General features: G+C 48.9%; 1 pseudogene; it reads right to left on the bottom strand.

The window, feature by feature from the left end:
• The window catches only part of LOC8030684, a 44272-nt pseudogene that overhangs the window by 25098 nt on the left and 223 nt on the right, over window positions 1-18951 (bottom strand).

Below are 18951 nucleotides of genomic sequence, written 5' to 3'. Positions count from 1 at the left end.
AGAGTTATGTTGGCGCAACTTGCAATAAAGAAAGAAAAAAAAAAGTTATGTTGGCGCAACGGATAGTGCGCTAGTTTCACGATCAAGAGGGCCTAGCTTCGAAACCAAGCAGAGGATTGTCTTTTTTTCTGTGTTCTTTTTTTTATTTCGTTTTTTTTTGTTTGGTCACGTGACAAGAAAAATCACATGAACAGAATTTTTTTTTGGCCACGATACCAGAGATTTTTTTTCTAATTTCTCCTTTTCTTCAGTCTTTCTTTCTTTTTTTTTCCTTTTTTTCGGGTTACGCTTCCTATCGCAATACTCTTTGCACCTATTTCGCGTTACATTGGCGTTAGCCAAATCATTTCATTTATGGCAGGGAATTCTGCCGTACGTATCTTATGTTACTATTGCCAACCCTGGATTTCGTCCGGCAACCAGTTTGGGAATGACGACGCCAAATTTGTGTTATAATTTCTTTGAGGTCTAAGCATAATTTCGGCCTCGTTATCCGTCGGTCTCTAAGATTGGCTCTTCAAGTATCTTTTGGGAAAGAGTAGACGGCAGGTATTTTTAAGGAGCACGTGTGTCGACCAGAGTGAACACTGCTGAAGTGCCTCTAGTGTGATTTTGGCCGTAAATAACTGGAGGCCCCGGGCAAACCCACCCATTGGAGAAAAGTATCTACCTTTCTGGTTTCATAGAGAGCTATGAAAGACATAAGGGACGAATCCCAGCCGAGTCAAACTACCGGTTTGCAAACGCAATCGTGTTGATAATAGCGCAAAGGAGTTTGTATGACTCTCTCTGGCGGTGCGCAGAGGGTAAAGGCACGGAGGTAATATATGCTTTTGCCTAGTCACCTCGCGAACGGTTGGGTATTGGCTGCAGATATCCATTTCGCGTTGTTTTATTACGGGATTATATCTTGATTTCTGTGTTTTTAGTTTCACAGACAGAACGAAATCGCTTTTCTCGTCTGGTGTCACGGCGGGAAGACAGAAATCAATCAGTGTACCGAAATTCGACGCTTGTGCTCGTTCTATAGCGCTTCTAAAAACCGTGCGATCACGGCTGTGTAACGTCAACATTGCATAAACTGCCGTTACTTGTACTCGTATTGCATCATGAGGGAACAACTATGACTGGGTAAACAGGAATAGGGAGAATGGGTGCGTGTGATTTGTTGAAGTTCTAATCAACAAATCGAGCTTCAACGAATGCGATAGTATTGCATTCACTCAACCAGATATATGGGTTTTCAGATCCTTCCAAGTATGCGATTCGTGTTCTGCCAGTGGTACCTCAGTTAGATTAAAAAGCAAAATCCACGTTAAAAAAAAAAAGAAAAAAAAGAAGTTTACGGTGACTCGAGCCGCTCCCGCGCCGAATCATGTTTCACGTAAGCGTAATTTTGGGTTCGATGCACCGACGAGGGGTCTTCAATCATAAAAATGTTTTGATTACGATTATTTGCGGCGCTAAAAATTTGAAAGCCAAGCAGTGAAGACAATGGTGTTCTTATAAATATTATATACATATTATTTTACACTGTTTGAATACGCTTTGTCGTTATGTCCTTAAATTATTGGCTAGCTTGTGGCGGACAGGGAAGTCTTGCAGGACCATTATGATAGGACCTACACTAAACCTGCCGCGCTTCGAAAAATGTTAGTCCAATGCATACCAGCTTCTTCAAGGCGAACGGAGCGTTACGCATCCGGCAAAGCGCAATCAATCGCTGCCCGCGGCGTCTTTTTTTTTTTTTTTTTTTTTGTAGCAGCGAGATAGTTTTTAGTCAAGCAGCACGCCCCCTCTTCGGCGGGTTATGCCGGATTAACGGAGGCGTCTCCTAATCCATTCTAATTGTTGGCCCATCGGGGGAGGGCGGTAAACAGGTGACGGAGGGCGGTGAAGGGAGGAAAGGAGGGCAGGAGAGGAAGAAACGCAAAAAAAGTAGAAAGAGCGAACTTTATTTTAGGCTTCAAGCTCAAAACCCGCCCGCTCCGTGGGAGTACCGGAAAGAGAAATCTTGGCGGAAAGAGAGGAATCGAAGGAAGTGTACGCGATCCCCCTGTCCTGCGGGACCAGGTACATCGGGCAAACGGGGCGATGCTTCAACGACCGACTCCGAGAACATCAAATGGACGCCGAAAGAGCTGCTTCGGAGTTTGAGCACCCGATCGTCATTCACGAGAGATTGCTCTTAATGAGTTGAAGTCAGACAGCTCCATCGTGATTTTAAAGGCCGACAAAGGAAAAGGAACCGTTGTGCTTGATAGGGATGACTACATGAAGAAGATGTATGAAGTTATAAACGACAGTCACTATTTCGTGAGGCTATCAAGACATCCCGCTGCTAAGTCCGAAAGAGAGTTAGTTGACCACCTTCGAGAGCTGAAAAAGAAAGGACGCATCAGTGACGACCTATACCGTCGTCTCTTCTCCTTTGACGCCGCGACACCCAAGATGGATGGACTCCCCAAAATTCACAGACCGGGTTGCCCCCTACGCCCGATTGTATCTTTTATTGATTCATCCACTTACAGCCTTTTCAGATATCTGGTTATGATTCTGAGCCCTCTCACGGGAAACAATGAGTTTAGCGTCCGGAATTCCCATGACTTTGTTGAACTTATACCCGCTCAGACCCTGCCATCGCACAAGGCTGTGGTATCCTTTGATGTGAATTCATTATTTACGAATGTCCCCAACGCCCTGGCGGTTGATGTCGCCCGTGACCGGTTGTTGGCAGACCAGTCGTTGTCCACTCGCACAACCCTCCTTGTTGATGACGTTATACTCCTTTTTCGTTTTTGTCTCAACCAGTGTAATTTTAGTTTTAATGAGGACATATATCATCATGTCAGCGGATGCCCTATGGGGAGTCCAGTTTCCGTAACCGTCTCGAATCTCGTCATGGAATATGTTGAGGAAAAGGTAATGTCTGGCATTGATTTCCCCGTGAAGTTCTACCGTCATTATGTCGATGACACTTTTGTAATAGTTAACAGAGAGAACGTAACCGATTTTCACCGCAATTTGAATAGTGTCCACCCCTCAATTCAGTTCACCTGCGAACATGAAACCGATAGTAGCTTGCCGTTTTTATATGTACGTGTCCATAGAACTAGTAAACCTTTCTTTAAGATGGAGGCATCCGTATATCGTAAACCATGTGACAGACAAAACTTTCGCGACTCCCACTCTCATCACCCTACTCAACACAAAAGCTCAGTTGTAAGATCGTTGCTTCATAGCTCAGAAACAGTCCCATCTAACTGAACACTTAGCGATCAAGAACTTAGCCATGTGCTGGAGGCTTTGAAGAAACGTAACTACACCGACCGGTTTATCAATCGCGCTAAGAAACAAATGTCCCGCCGGCGCCTGGATCGAGCCGAACGAACACCTGACGTCGTGTGCATCCCGTGCATTAAGGGTTTCGGAGGCATTGGGACGCGCCCTTATGCCGTTGGGGGTACGAATTGTATACAAACCCTACAGAACAATTGCCAATGTTATCTCCAAGCTAAAAGACCCGACCCCGCCAGAGGCAGAAAGGGTCGTGATCTACCAAGTACAGTGCAAGGAATGTGACGCTTCCTACATTGGAGCGACGGGACGAAAAAGAAAAACAAGACTAAAAGAACACACACGGGATGTCGCCAATTCCACGAACGCCATCCGCTTCAAGTCCGAACTCGTCGACCGCGCATGGACATCAGGACAGCAATTTGACTTTGACAAGGCATCGACCTTGGCGAGGGATAAAAGGTGGGGACCGAGGAAGCTGCTGGAATCTTGGTTCATCCAGAACGACAAACGCGGAAGTGATTCATCGCTGGTAAACAAGAACCGCGGCCCCCTGCCGTGCGTGTACACAAACTTTATGCCTAAATAGCCGAACTTTTTTGTGCGACTCTCACTCGCTCTGCGCTCTACTGAAGATGCCACCCGCATTGCAGGCGAAACGTTTAATTAAATTGTTAATTGTGTTATGTCAAGCCGTTTTTGTTATTATATTTATCATGTCTTCGCCCGGCTTCTGGAGTATTTTTGCGCTCCTAATTTCACCGGCACGACAGCCATGGGAGGCCACTACGAGCGAGTGGGGAGAGAAATAATTGAGGCCTATCGGATGGCGACAAGCCCGAAAAACATAACCACCCCGTCCGTTTCGCTCTCAAGAAAGGACATTATCTTTCTGAGGCCCTCAATGGAAGCCGAACGCTGACAGACTAGACAAGGCGACAAGGTCACCGGCAGAAGCGGCCTTTCCTTTTATGCGTTGTTGAGTCCCCTTCGACCTCGCCTTTTGCAAATCCTCCCCACCTGCTTGTCAGCGAGCGCGACAGCCGCTTTAAGCAAATCAAAAGGGTGAAGCGAAACGCGTGACCCAGCTTGACCTCTCTACGTTGGACGCGTAGGACAAAAACGTTTGGACGAAAATTTTTCACGTGACTTTCTCTGTCACGCTGATGGGATCTCTGGGGCTGTCGTTTTCGCCGTTTGCCTAGTTATAGAAATAAGCGGGCCACGTAGGTCCGGTTTTCGAACTGCTCTTCAGTTTAGGTAAATGGTCAGCTAGAACGAGAGGGACAAACACAGACAGGGAGTGACTCCGGGTACCCAGGTGTCCTCCTTGGAGCCGTATGTGAGGCAATTTGCAGGAAATTTTCAAGAGGATCACCCAGTACCGAGCGAGACAGACAGACTTCACGAGCGAACTTCGCAGTAGTCCCCTACATCCACGGTGTCACCCACCGGCTCAAAAAGATCGCTGCACGACAAAACGTCAGGGTGGTGTGCTCGGCACCTAACAGGGGGAACTCTATGTGCCGCCAGGTAAATCGGGCCACGAACCGCCAGCCAACCTGTAATACTGCACACAGGAATAAGTACACCATGTGCCAGACCGGTGTGGTGTACAAGATTCCTATGTCATGTGGGAGCTGCTACATTGGGCAGACGGGACGCTGCGTTAACGACAGAGTCAGGGAGCACGCGGCGTCCGTGCAAGGCACGGGAGCTGGGCACCTTGCTGCCCATTGCCGCACGTGCGGGTGCAGGCCACGGTTTAGCAGCGTCTCCATTATTAACAGACACAGGAATGCTTTTGCGCGCGAGATCCTCGAGGCCCTGGCCATTGAGCAAACCGGCGACGACTGCGTGAGCATGCCCTCCATCACGGTCAGCAAGAAAGAAAGGCAGTTTTCGCAGTGTGGCACGGCGCCGTGAAAGGGACTAAAGCGGGTTTCACATGCAGCGATTTTGGCCCTAAAGCGGCGCGATTTCTGCCGTCGCGGCGCTCGTGCCGCAGAATTGCTGGTGCTGGCCAGAGCGCCGCGACGGCAGAAATCGCGCCGCTCTAGGGCCAAAACCGCTGCATGTGAACTAGGCTTTAGAGGGATATGTTTCGGCGGTGGTCTGTGGGTTGGACCAAAAGTAATAATTAATAATTTAATGTAATCAATTAGTTTCAATTTTACTTTAATATTATTTAATCAGTATTTTCATTTAGTAGTGTACTGTAAGGATTTAGGGTCATTCATTGGCATTACTTTAGGTGTGAATTTGAGGGTCACAGTGATGAAGAAGAAATATAAAGTCTTAGTTGATAGTCAGCGGTGTCTATGTCTCTGTTTCTCCCTGTCTGTGTTTGTCCCTCTCGTTCTAGCTGACCATTTACCTAAATTATGTACCAACTAGCTCAACTTCAGCCTGCTATTCATGCTCTTCAGTGTTCTGTTACTTTCGTGCGTTGCAGACGCGGCTGTGTTTTTTCGTCGTAAACGGTCGGAATACGTCCATGCCAATTTTTTGGTAACAGCCATTTTTTGCACCGGAGTTCGTGGAATACTTGTGATGTGCTTGTTGGACACGCTTCGACAAAAACTGCTCTTCGCCTACGACGAGACGTCAGTCCTCGAATCCTCGAATGTGTTTGTGGAGTGCCTGAGTTGGATTATGCACCTATCAAGGATTACATGATATCGCTCTTTTATTAGTAAGTGCACTGCAAGCATGATTCTGATAGTCGTCTTGCTTTCCTCTCAATCTCCGCGGTTCTTGTGTGATGAGTTTTGCTTGGCATGAGGACAGTGTTAATTGTATTTTATAATTTGCTTTTCGTTTCACAGGGAAGTGTGACCTTTGTAAATATGTTGAGAATACACTGTGTGCAATGATAGTTTAATAAACTTCTGAGAGCGATCGAAAAAAATTTGTTTGTCCGTATAAGTGATGAGATATGCAACAAATGACATGCAACGTACACATACTTGCACGACGTTCGGCCAATACGAAGCAGACGCATCGTAGAGTTTTCGCACAATATTGCGCGAACGCTAGGTCGGGGCGAAACAGCTGTACGGCAATACCTGCCGGGTATCAAGCGGTGGTGCAAAACTGGACAGTTGAGCGATATTGGAACCGACTTTCGGCCGGCACTGGCACGATAGTGCAAAGTATTGCCGTGCTGCTTGGGAACGAAGGTGATGACATCTTACCATCGTGTTTCCAACGCTTATTTAATTTATTTCTCTTCTGGGACGCGTGAAAGAGCACTTCTGTGACACACCAGAGATATTCGAAACTTGGGCTGGCCTCTCGGCTTTCTTTACTACTTTTGGCACTTATTTGGCAGTTCAGTGGGAAGCCAGAGAAGAGCCAAACTCCAGCATGCCCCGAATCGACAAATTAAGATTTACTGCGGCAGTTATGGCTCAAGTCTGGCACTTACTTTGGCACAACTGTGGCGGACCAGAGAAAAGCCAAACTCGGTGAGGCCGAAATACCGAAATCAAGCGTTGCTTTGGTAGTTATGGCTCAAGTATGGCACACTTCGGCACTCCTGTGGCGTACTAGAGAAACGCCAAATTTTGGCGTGTCCGAAATACCCAAATTAGGCGTTGCTCTGGCAGTTTTGGCTGAATTATGGCACCAACTTTGGCGCTCGTCTGGCGGACCAGAGAAACGCCAAACCTTGGCACGTCCCAAATACCGAAATTAGGCGTTGCTCTGGCAGCTATGGCTGAAGTATGGCACCAACTTCGGCGCTCCTCTGGCGGACCAGAGAAACGCCAAACCTTGGCACGTCCCAAATACCGAAATTAGGCGTGGTCTGGCAGTTATGGCTGAAGTATGGCACCAACTTTGGCGCTCCTCTGGCGGACCAGAGAAACGTCAAACCTTGGCATGCCCCGAATTCCCAGTTTAGGTTTTACTATGGCAGTTATGGCTCAAGTCTGGCACCAACTTTGGCGCTCCTCTGGCGGACAAGAGCAACGCCAAACTTTGGCATGTCCAAAATACCCAAATTGGGCATTGCTCTGGCAGTTATAGCTCTAGTATTGCACTACTTCGGCAATCCTGTGGCGAACCCGAGAAAAGCCAAACTTTGGCACGTCCCAAATACCGAAATTAGGCGTTGCTCTGGCAGCTATGGCTGAAGTATGGCACCAACTTTGGCGCTCCTCTGGCGGACCCGAGAAAAGCCAAACTTTGGCACGTCCCAAATACCGAAATTAGGCGTTGCTCTGGCAGCTATGGCTGAAGTATGGCACCAACTTTGGTGCTCCTCTGGCGGACCCGAGAAAAGCCAAACTTTGGCAGGTCCCAAATACCGAAATTAGGCGTTGCTCTGGCAGCTATGGCTGAAGTATGGCACCAACTTTGGTGCTCCTCTGGCGGACCAGAGAAACGCCAAACCTTGGCACGTACCAAATACCGAAATTAGGCGTTGCTCTGGCAGCTATGGCTGAAGTATGGCACCAACTTTGGTGCTCCTCTGGCGGACCCGAGAAAAGCCAAACTTTGGCACGTCCCAAATACCGAAATTAGGCGTTGCTCTGGCAGCTATGGCTGAGGTATGGCACCAACTTTGGTGCTCCTCTGGCGGACCCGAGAAAAGCCAAACTTTGGCACGTACCAAATACCGAAATTAGGCGTTGCTCTGGCAGCTATGGCTGAAGTATGGCACCAACTTCGGCGCTCCTCTGGCGGACCAGAGAAACGCCAAACCTTGGCACGTCCCAAATACCGAAATTAGGCGTGGTCTGGCAGTTATGGCTGAAGTATGGCACCAACTTTGGCGCTCCTCTGGCGGACCAGAGAAACGTCAAACCTTGGCATGCCCCGAATTCCCAGTTTAGGTTTTACTATGGCAGTTATGGCTCAAGTCTGGCACCAACTTTGGCGCTCCTCTGGCGGACAAGAGCAACGCCAAACTTTGGCATGTCCAAAATACCCAAATTGGGCATTGCTCTGGCAGTTATAGCTCTAGTATTGCACTACTTCGGCAATCCTGTGGCGAACCCGAGAAAAGCCAAACTTTGGCACGTCCCAAATACCGAAATTAGGCGTTGCTCTGGCAGCTATGGCTGAAGTATGGCACCAACTTTGGCGCTCCTCTGGCGGACCCGAGAAAAGCCAAACTTTGGCACGTCCCAAATACCGAAATTAGGCGTTGCTCTGGCAGCTATGGCTGAAGTATGGCACCAACTTTGGTGCTCCTCTGGCGGACCCGAGAAAAGCCAAACTTTGGCAGGTCCCAAATACCGAAATTAGGCGTTGCTCTGGCAGCTATGGCTGAAGTATGGCACCAACTTTGGTGCTCCTCTGGCGGACCAGAGAAACGCCAAACCTTGGCACGTACCAAATACCGAAATTAGGCGTTGCTCTGGCAGTTATGGCTGAAGTATGGCACCAACTTTGGCGCTCCTCTGGCAGACCAGAGAAACCCCAAACCTTGGCATGCCCCGAATTCCCAGATTAGAATTTACTATGGCAGTTATGGCTCAAGTATGGCACCAACTTTCGCACTACTCTGGCGTACCGGAGAAGCGCCAAACTTTGTCATGCCCTAGGATCGCCCAACTAAGGCTATAGTTAGGCACCGTACTTTGGCAGTGATGAATGCCGTGGTGCAAAAACCTAACAGCGTTAAAGTTGGGCCCTAATGTTTGCCAGACCTTTGCCCAAGTTGGGCATTCCTCTGGCGTGCTACCTGGGAAACGACTTTCACTTTTTTTATACCCTACGACAGAACAGCGCCACTGTGCAGCCTTTGTCTGCTGCAAAAAATGCCTCCTTGGAACCAACGTCGTGTGGCACGAAGACAAGCTAGACCAATTTGAGTGAATTCACTCTAAATGGCAAAGGATAAAGAAAACAAAAAGGGGATTTCTGAGAACTGAGAGAGTGCAGGCGTGCTGGTTCGGGAACGACATGCTTGTAAACCTTGGGATGAGGAAAATAATAATAAAAAAGACGGACGAATACAACAATATCTCAAACTCAGCTCAGTGGTCACCGTGCTCATCGACTCAATATTAGCGTAATTATCACCGTGCTCATCGACTCAATATTAAAAATAGAAAAAAAATATTAATCCCATTTTCTGCAAATACGTTGATTGAAAAAAAAAAAGTCTTAGAGTGCCGGAAGCACACGCACTGCCGAATTCTCTTTCTCAACATGGCGTCCTATCGCGGGATCGTGGGTGAAGCGCGGGAGTCACGGACTGGATGACTGGAGGAAGCGGACTAAGGGGTGGCAGCGGACGACCTTCGTGGGGCCTCTATTTCAGAACTGTCGTGCGCGGTTCCGGCGAATCTGTCAAGCTTGGAGAGATACATTTTTTACCTATCAAAACAATTAGGGTTTATTCCGTACGACACGCCCGACCCCCAAGCTGATTCGCACGAAGACGTCGTGTCGAGCATAAAGTGCGTGCTTAGCGTTGAATATGCATGCTACAATTTCTTTACTTGGTGCGAATGTGGCCAATGCTTGCTGCTGGTCGACTTTGATTCTAGGGAATAATTTTGCTGCGGGAGATTGGCAGCAAACTTTCTGGACTACAGTCCAATGGCTGCAATACTGGGAACGAAGGGTTCCCCCTCGTGTGCTTGGCCATTACAATCTTAAAACTGTCGTCCGCTTCGCACGGCCGAAAAAGCGAAAAAGCGGCCGCTTCACGAGAGAGCGCGCTCGGCCGCCGCTCTCGAGGCAGGCGGTTCCGAAGAGGGGGGAGGGGTGTTGCGGCCGCTTCATGAGAGCGCGCGCTCGGCCGCGCCTCTCGTGGCAGGCGTTGGCGGAGGGGGCTGCGGCCGCTTCACGACAGCGCGCGCTCAGCCGCCGCACTCGCGCCAGGCGTTGCCGGAGGAGGGGAGGGAGGGGGGTGGACGGCTGCTGCCCCTTCTGCCCCTCTCGGCGCGAAGGAACATGGCGGCCGCAACCTTGTCAGTAGCGAAACGTGGCCGTCCACGCCAGCACACCGCAGACGAACTAAGGGAGCGGAAGAATGACATTGGATGCTTTCGCATTCACAACTCATAACAAATGCTTTGGCGTCTTCGGACTTTTTTTGTTTTCTCGCTTCCTTCTCCCGGGTTTAATTCTTCATTCCGGAGGCTTTCTTCCTTTTTCCTGGGAATTTTTAGTTTCAGTGAAGGGAAGGGCTGACGCATTGACGGTTGCATCGACGGCATCATTAAATTTCGGTTGCTAGTTGAGAGAACTCTACTACAGTGAACTATAGTTCACTGTTACTGTACTGTCTCCGTGCCTACATGTTTTATTGTTTCGTGTTTTTCAAATCATCTTTACGAACCGGCTCAAAGTTAATTTTGGTTCTCCGGTGGTCTGGAGGTTTCCGCGTCGAATCAAAACTTTCAAAGCTCCGGTTCGATCGTGTTCGAACATCACAACCTGTCGGCATCGCTGGCGCTGGCGGCCAGCAGTCAACTTCTGACGAGAAGAGGTGTCAACACGCGCTTTTATTCGTTCGTTAGGAAAACAGAATAAAAGGAGCTGGTTTTGTTGACGTCGGGTACGATGGCACTACAGAAGCGGGGGAAAAACGTTGTTGGCACATTTACTCGGATTCAAGCTTTAAGCACAACAAATAATTGCGAAACCTGCTCATTCGTTGCAATGATTGCATAGTGGAATCAAAATATTAAAAAAAAGAATGAAGTTTTTTTTTGTTCTGTTTTTTACTTTTGAGAAGACGAACGAAATAAAAGTGACACGCTGCATATCCTTGCAAAAACATAACATTTTAGTCGCGATGTTTGAACAGTCTTTGATTATTCTGCCAGATCATGGCAAAATTGTAGTACTCCGTAGATAAAGAATGTTTCTAGTGCAGTACGAATGCTGATGTGCGGCTCTTAGAGTCAACCACGCAGTGCATAGTAATACACGAACTCGTGCAGGTATGATGATAATCCAGATTGAAGAGGCTGAGGTGAAGGCTAAATCCAGGATCCCAAACTTCTGCAGATCGAGCCTCGAATCCACGGGCTTTGGTGCATTAACAGAATCGGCTACTGACACCACTTTACAAGTTAAGCGTTGCCTTCTTCAACAATCTTGCCTCTTCAACAAAATAAAGTGCGCAAAGTTACCTTTAAGAATGCATTTTGTATTCGCTGCGTTATGAGGAGACACTTACTGTCCATCCGCCGCCATCGGAGTCCATGTCACACGTTACATTTACTGGATCGTCGCGAATATAAATTTCATATACACCGCTCTTGCTGCTTTCCCTCCTTTTTTTCTGAGAACAGTTTCTCGTTCGATTCCCAGCTGAAAAATAAAGGTGCGTGAAGCAGACATTACTTATCAAGGTTCCAAGGAGAGGGACTTCGCAAACATCCGCCGGCGGTTCCGCCAGCGGTGCGCTACATCGATTGTTAATTTGTGACAAACGGGGTCAGAGATGCGAAGTAAACGACCCAAGAGAACTTTGCTAGAATTGCAAACATAAAAAAAGCGCAAGTCTTGTATATTGATCCGTATAGAAAAAAAAAAACACGCGAATACATACGGACTAGAGCCTTGAAGTCAGTGCCAACTCTCCACGCTTGATTGAACGAATGAGGTGTTGAGCGCGAACAGAGAGGCGGCGGACTCCATGACGTTGCGCTTTCGGAACTACTTTTATCAGGTCCTCGGCTCGTACCATGGGCCACGCTCAAACTTAACGTTTCTTTGTTGTTGTTTTTTCTACAAGGTTTTCGGAGAAAGTGCAGAAGGCAGTTTCACTCAGCGTGTTTGAGTTTCTTAACTCTATATGTTATTTCCTCTCGATTGGTTTGGGCTACTTGGAGACCAAGAAGTAGCCACAAAACATGAGCGCATCATAACTTAAATCAATGGGGCAAAAACAGCTCAGCGTCCGATGGTGACACAGTGTGTTGAAAACAAGCGACCAGTGTCATCACCTGTAAGCATTTTGTGATTGGCAGTCGGCAAGAGTAGTCAGAACATATTTTATGCGGGCTAAATAACGTATATGACTCCATAAATCATCGTTAGTCTTTCAAGAAAGCGTTTTTATTGAGCGAGAAAGATGAAACATAGAAAAAAAAATCTTTAAAATGCGGAAGAGCTGCGGGCGTCCCATCGCTCCATCGGGAATCGGCGTGTCGGGCTCATGGGAGCGTGTGCGCGACGCATATTTTTATGATTTGAATCTCCGCTGTGTCGTGTGCTGCTCTCGCCACTCAGTGTGGTGCCTTCGTAATTGTGAGTTGTTGTGCACAACATTCGCGTGCTCAGTTAGGCAAGTCTATAAGTACGCGGGCGGGTCTACTCGCTACCTTGAGAAACTTCGTAGGCTTAATAAGGTGGACTATGTTCATGGGGGTCCAGAAAGAGCTTGAAGCGCCATGCCGAACCAAAGTTACAGTTAAATAGAATTCAGGACGACTTCGTGTATGAGCTATGTGTGATCACGTCCTCACCGGCAGCCGTATACCGGCTCGAAACAACGAATGCCTAATGTAGAAGCGGTGCGCAATGAAAACGAGTTCGAAGCCTGAATGTTCATTCGGAGTGCGCTGCCGTTTGAAACTCGTAAACGCCGTAACTTAGGGATCATCGGCTTCTTCCCTGGGAGTTATAAGTAAGGGAACGTGGAAGGCTGCTGTGAAAAGCGAGCGCATCAAATCCGTCGAAGCCGGCCGGCCAAAGCGTTGACAAACACGACATTTTTTTTTTTTTTTTTTTTTTTTTATATGGCGGATTTTTTTTTGTTTTGGAGCCGCTGCTTTGATTACACCACGCTAGATTCTGTGACGAGGCACGGCGAAGTGGACGACGACCAACGTTCTACGCCGGCGCGAGTTAGGTTTCTCGACGCCGAAGAATAAACGGCCCAAGTCCATTGGTAAAGCCGATCGCGTTCAAAGGCTCAACTTACGACGATGCAAGGGGCTCTATAGCGACAAGGCCGACTATGCCAGCACGTTCTCGGCGCGACAGCCTTGAGCCCAACCCGCAGCCGATTGGCCAGCCGTTTCGCTCCAACTCCCCAATAATTGATATTTTCTGGCTGTGGTGGCTGGAATGTCTGACTTGGTGTGGGGTGGAAGAAAAAGGGAATCAAAATGCATGTGTATATTGTACAGTCGGCTGGATTTCGGAAAAGGGGTCTGAAACTCAATAAGCCTCCCCGCTGGCAGCGCTCCCCCCCTCCCCCCTTCTTATCCCCTGAATTGTCCCGGCGCCTCTGTAGCATCTTGGACAAACTTTTTTAATCGTACTCGAGCCTTCGCTGGCAGGTGTGAAACGATTCCCGAGGAGGAGCGGATGAGCACGACCGACCCCGACGATCAATGACTTTAAGATACAAAAGATCGGAGGATTGAAAAGTTCGAGGCGTGTCTAGTTACTCTCTAACAAATCCATAAATCAAGAAGGACGCGAAGATCCACCAATCAGTCCGCTTTTTTTTTTTGTATTGTTGCTTTACTTAAAAAAACGTTTTTAGCAGGCAAAGCTAACGTTGTTCACTCGGTGGCGTCACTAAGGGGGGGGGGGGGGGGGGGGGTCGCGATGGGTCACCGCACCGAGTGCCACTGACCCCTAGTTGTTGTGTATGTATAAAGCAATGTCACAGGTTCCTATTCTCACCACCAGGGTGCGCTGGTCTTTGCTCTGTAAAATGTGTCTTCGCCATATTAAATTTGTTCTTTGTGTGCTGCTGCTCTGCGTGGGAGCGTCTGTTCTTTGGCGCTTCGGCGCGACACAACAATGGCGACGAGGATGGGATGGAAGATCGAACGAACCGAGTAACAACGTGGCAAACAGCACAATGCCGAAGTTCACGGAGTTCAAGCCGGAGGAGGACGACGTCGACGAATATCTCGAACGCTTCGAGATTTTCCTTCGAGTGAACGCTGTCAAGACGGAAGACAAGGCCGTGACGCTGCTGAACTACATCGGGAAAGCGTCGTACCAGGTTCTGAAAACCTTGCTCGTCCCAGACTCGCCGGTATCGAAATCGCACGACGTACTTTCCGAGGTGCTGAAACGCCACTACGCGCCCAAGCACGTAGTGATTGCAGAGCGCACGAAGTTCCATTGGAGAAATCAAGAGGTCGGCGAGAGCCTAGCGGACTTCTCCTTGGCTATCAAGAAGCTCGCCCAGACATGCGCTTTCAAGGACTACCTCGACCAGGCTCTTCGGGACCGGCTCGTGGCGGGGTGTCGCGACCCTGAGGTACAGCGGACACTCATCCAGCTCGACGACGATTACTTCGACGAAGTTCTAAAGGTGGGCCTGGCCAAAGAACTTTCTCTGCGCAAAACGGACGAGATACGGCAGCCCGGCGTTCCGGACTCAATGGACGTGCACCGCGTTCAAGGTGATGGTGGAGGACACTCCGGGTGTCCACCTTCCGCCACTGCATCGCCACAGGTCTAGTATCAGCGTACGGTAGGCCCTTGTTTTAGATGCGCTAGTACCGTGCATGCTTCCGAGAAGTGTCCGTTTTCGAAAGCAAAGTGTTTCAAATGCGGGAAGCAGGGGCACACTAAGGCGGTGTGTAGGGCCAAGCCTAAGCCTACTTCGAACACCAAGCGCGGACCTTGGAGCGTAACCTGTATGTGGAAGAATGACGCGTCTGCGGCATTCCAGAAGGTTTTGGAAATCGAAGGAAAACCGGTGACGATGGAAATCGACACTGGTTCAGCAGTTACTTTGATGCCAGAAAGAATGTATGTGAATTTTTTTTCTCACGTGCCCCTTGAGGCGAGTGACATGCGTCTCCGAACGTACACCGGGGCTCTAGTGCCAATCAAGGGTGTAGCGAGCGTTAATGTAAAAAACGGGGAGCTACCTAGCGAAAAGTTACCTTTGATTGTGGTAAAGTCCGCGAATGCCCAGCTACCAGCTCTTCTAGGCAGAGACTGGATCGAGCAGTTAGAAATTAACTGGTCGGGCGTAGGTCGTATTGAGAACGAGACGATGACAGACTCACTGAAAAGGTCGTTCCCTAGCGTGTTTGAAGGTCCAGTGGGGCCGATAAAGGGTTTTCAGGCAAGGATTGTACTGAAAGAAAACTCTCAACCGGTGTTTTGTAAACACAGAGTGGTGCCATACGCATTTAGAGAGCAAGTAGAGAGTGAGCTTGAGAAAATGGTGGCGCAGGGCATTTTGAGGCCTGTAAAAAGTAGTGAATGGGCAACACCCCTTGTTGTGGTTCCCAAGCCAGGGGCTAAAGTTCGCATCTGTGGTGACTACAGTGTGTCCGTAAACCCACAGGTGACGGTGGAGCACTACCCATTACCGAGGGTAGATGAGGTGTTCAACAACTTTCGGGGGTGTGGCATCTTTGCTATTTTGGATCTAAAGACTGCATACTTGCAGTTATCCCTTGACGAAGCGTCGCGGAAACTGCTCACAGTGACCACTCACCTAGGATTGTTTGAGTTTTTACGTATGCCTTACGGAGTCTCGAGCGCACCAGCAATTTTCCAGAGTGTAATGAATAAGATTTTGTTGGGCCTAACCAAGGTAGCGTGCTATCTTGATGATGTACTGGTGGGTGGCGTAGACCAAAATGACTGCAACCAGAGAGTCTTGGAAGTGTTGAAACGCTTTCAGGAACATGGCCTTTGTGTGAATCAGGACAAGTGTCAATTTTTTGTACGCGAAGTGCGTTACTTGGGATACTTGTTGAGTGACCAGGGTTTAAAGCCATGCCCTGAGAAGGTAGAGGCTATCAAAAAGGCACCCGCACCGAGTAACGTGACGGAGGTTAAGGCATTTGTGGGGCTGCTAGCTTTTTATGCTCGTTTCCTCCCAGACTTAGCTGCCACACTGGGACCTTTGTATGAACTCTTAAAGAAAGACAAGAAGTGGCATTGGTCAGAAGAATGCCAACAGGCTGTAGACAGAAGCAAAGATCAGTTGTGCAGTGCTGGGGTAATTGTCCTCTACGACCCTAGTCTACCACTTCGAGAGACGGCCGACGCATCCAGCTACGGCCTCGGAGCAGTCTTAACACAAGACATGGCAAACGGGGACTACAGACCTGTGGAGTTTGCGTCTAGGACGCTTACTGTGGCTGAAAAGAACTACGCACAAGTGGAAAGAGAGGCCTTGGCACTCATATTTGCGGTCAAGAAATTCCACCGGTATCTCTTTGGGCGTTCGTTCACCCTCGTAACTGACCACTACCCGCTAACGTCGATCCTGGGACCTAAGTATTCTACCACAGCCATAGCTGCTGCGAGGATCCAGAGGTGGCGCTTGTTACTTGCAGAGTACAACTTCAAGATTCTGTACCGCAAGGGCGGGGAGCTCGGGGATGTTGATGCCCTAACGAGACTTCCTCTGAAAACAACTGTAGGAGAGGAAAGTATGTTGAAATATTTTTCACCCACAGAGCAACCGCTTCTTTCAAGTTCTGATGTGGGGAAAGAGACCCTCAGCGACCCCTTGCTGCAACGTGTCCTTGAACACACCAAGAGAGGTTGGCCAACATCCGTGCAAGATCCAGGGTTGCAACCCTTCTGGCACAGGCGGGAGACGCTGTCAACGGACCAAGATTGCCTACTCTGGGGGATTAGAGTCGTGATTCCACAGGCACTACAGGCTGCGGTCCTCAAGAGCCTGCATGAAGAACATCCAGGAATGGTGCGTATGAAACAACTTGCGAGAGGGCATGTGTGGTGGCCCGGAATCGATGCCATGATCGAGAACAAGGTGCAGTCATGCGAGATCTGCCAAGCGGTCCAAAACGACGTTCTTCCAGTACCACTCCAGCCATGGAAGATGACCTCGCGGGTCTTTGAACGTGTTCATTTGGACTTTGCAACCAAGTCGGGAACCAACCTGTTTGTTTTGGTTGACAGTTTTTCTAAATGGGTTGAGGTACTGCCCATGTCTTCCACAACCGCACCCCAGACAGTCGAGAAACTTATGGCTGTCTTCGCACAGTTTGGACTACCCGAAGAAGTGGTGACTGATGGAGGCCCCCAGTTTTGAAGTGAGGAGTTCAAGAACTTCTTGAAGGATCAAGGAGTGGTGCACACCATGACGCCACCCTACCACCCGGCTTCGAATGGCGCCGCGGAGAAGGCTGTGCAAACAGTCAAGCGAGCGCTGCTCAAGCAGGTACTTGAAGACGACCTCCAAGGGAAGAGAAGGAATATCCATGAGAAGTTGTCGTGTTTCCTACTTGCCTACCGGACGACACCACACACAAGTACTGGAAAGGCACCTGCAGAGCTCTTCCTGGGACGGCTTCCGCGGACCCGACTGTCGCAGCTCAAGCCAGGTGCAACGTCCCTTCCACGACGAGAGAAGCAAAACAAGAAAAAGGAGCTGGCTGACAAGCGCAGAGGTCCAACGAAACTCTTTCAAGTGGGCGACAGAGTTTGGGTCAGAAATGTGAGGGGGGAGAGAGTAAACTGGACCAAAGGCATTTTAAAGAAAGTAATCAGTCCGGTTAGATACCTGGTGCGGGTGGCTAGCCAGATCCGTTATGTGCATGCTGATCACTTGCGCTTTCGAAGTGAGGGCTCGTCCCGATCAGCCTCTTCAGAGAGTGGATCGAGTGACAGTGAGAGTGTTGATGAACCGGGCGAATGTGAGGTGCCTATGCCACTGAATGCTGGCAGTGGCCTAGCTGCTCAGGAAGTTCGACGGTCGAGCAGAGCTCGACGCCCTCCAAATAGACTGGTGTACTAGTGTTCCTTTATGTAAGTGTGGAGGAGTGTTGTGTATGTATAAAGCAATGTCACAGGTTCCTATTCTCACCACCAGGGTGCGCTGGTCTTTGCTCTGTAAAATGTGTCTTCGCCATATTAAATTTGTTCTTTGTGTGCTGCTGCTCTGCGTGGGAGCGTCTGTTCTTTGGCGCTTCGGCGCGACACAACACTAGTGACGCCACTGTATGCGCTCATTCACTTTTAGAAGGGAAGCACAGGTACATTGGATACACAAAAAAACAATGGCGAGCTTGAAATATTCTGAAAAGGATAGTGGACGTTATTGGCGGCGAAGTGTTTTGGTGGCGCCCTCCTATGGTTCCCTCTCGTGACGTCATTACCTTGCGAACAACAAGTTCGATGGTGTTTGTAATGAGCATGGTGGAAGCTTGAAATCATTGCGCTTTGAAACCAACACTGCCGATACCGTCAAAATTGAAGTTGGTAGACTACTCTCATTTTTGTCGATGAGAAAACCTTTGCCGATGTCATAGTCAGCATTCGGCCAATCGCTGCAGGTCGACCACAGTGACACTTTCGATGGCGCACGTCGCCAATACAGTATGTACACCACGGCACAATGCGCGTAGCGCTAGAAAGCAATTCCCGGTTTTTTCTCTATTTCTCTTAAAACCTAGGAGATGTAATACAAGACTATTATGATGGTGGGAAGTGCTCACTTCGGAATCTAACCTAGCACGTAAAACTTCGAGCTCGGCAATAACTTTTCGAAATGAAACTAAAAGCAAATTAATTGTAGATATTGCTTTTGCACGAAAAGTAGGGAGTTTTGGTGGACCCTTTCCGCTGTCCCGCAAGGTTCTCCGCAAACCCGCTACGAGACCCGAGATTTTCCATGCAAGGCGCAGTAGTAGCGTCTTCGTTCGGAAGAGCTTAGCGGCAGGAGGAAAAAGGCCTACGAAAACTCCATAGTGTCGCCTAGTGTACATTGTA

This window comes from Ixodes scapularis, unplaced genomic scaffold, assembly GCF_016920785.2.
Source record: "Ixodes scapularis isolate PalLabHiFi unplaced genomic scaffold, ASM1692078v2 PGA_scaffold13__105_contigs__length_92229423, whole genome shotgun sequence".
NCBI lineage: Eukaryota > Metazoa > Arthropoda > Arachnida > Ixodida > Ixodidae > Ixodes > Ixodes scapularis.
The sequence above is the reverse complement of the archived record's forward strand: the minus strand, read 5'-3'. Positions and strand labels throughout refer to the sequence as shown.